General features: G+C 40.9%; 1 non-coding gene across 1 annotated transcript; it reads right to left on the bottom strand.

The window, feature by feature from the left end:
* Positions 1-280: 280 nt before the first annotated feature.
* LOC124596699 lies at positions 281-464 on the bottom strand. The gene has a single exon (XR_006978357.1). It is a non-coding gene; the product is annotated as a U2 spliceosomal RNA (small nuclear RNA).
* Between the last annotated feature and the right edge of the window lie 499 nt (positions 465-963).

The following is a 963-nucleotide window of genomic DNA, read 5'->3' as shown; positions in this document are numbered from 1 at the left end:
TCGATCGACAATACTTCTCTGTTCACTGATTGTTTCCGTTTCTACACCGTTATTTACTGCTTTTTTTATTTTTATTTTTTTTATAAAACGGCTGCAAGAGCGGTCAGTCCAAACGCAAGAAAAAAAAAATACTTACGATAATCTTAAATTAATTAAAAGAAATGGTGGTGTGTAAGCAGCTATCTAATGGGCACATCGAAAACTACAACAAGTTTTGCTACCAGCGGAATATCTGATCACTGCAGAATATTAACCCATTTCAGGCTGTGTTTTAATTAATTTTAGGTGGGCCGATCCCGGCGGTACTGCAATGCCGGGCCAACCCGCGACAGAGGTGGAGCAAGCCCCTAGCACTCCGTCATGAGCCAAAAATTAGTTTAATATTCTGGTCCTGCGATGCAGGACGTATCAGATATTAAGCTGATAAGAACAAAAAAAATGGTTCAAATGGCTCTGAGCACTATGGGACTTAACATCTATGGTCATCAGTCCCCTAGAACTTAGAACTAGTTAAACGTAACTAACCTAAAGACAGCACACAACACCCAGTCATCACGAGGCAGAGAAAATCCCTGACCCCGCCGGGAATCGAATCCGGGAACCCAGGCGCGGGAAGCGAGAACGCTACCGCACGACCACGAGCTGCGGACTGATAAGAACAGATACTACACTTTTTGGTCCATGTCCCTATTATGTACAATTACCAAATTACTGTCTTGAACATTTGTCAGTTTGTTACTAGATGGTGCTAACAAGCTACACTCATCGTCGCTATCATTCCTCAGTTTGCTTAGCAGCCTAAATTTACGTTTTTTACACGTCATGTTTATCGCACTATTTCACATCACACAGAAAAAACTCAATTTGAAAAGCAAAAATAAGAAAACACACCAAAGTAGCACTGAAAATAATAAATATCCAAATAGTAGCAAAGGCGACTGCGAGATACTTGGTGCTAATTCA

The sequence above is a fragment of the Schistocerca americana genome, chromosome 2, assembly GCF_021461395.2.
Source record: "Schistocerca americana isolate TAMUIC-IGC-003095 chromosome 2, iqSchAmer2.1, whole genome shotgun sequence".
NCBI classification, from domain to species: domain Eukaryota; kingdom Metazoa; phylum Arthropoda; class Insecta; order Orthoptera; family Acrididae; genus Schistocerca; species Schistocerca americana.
Note: the sequence above shows the minus strand (reverse complement) of the source record. Positions and strands in the feature narration are given on the sequence as shown.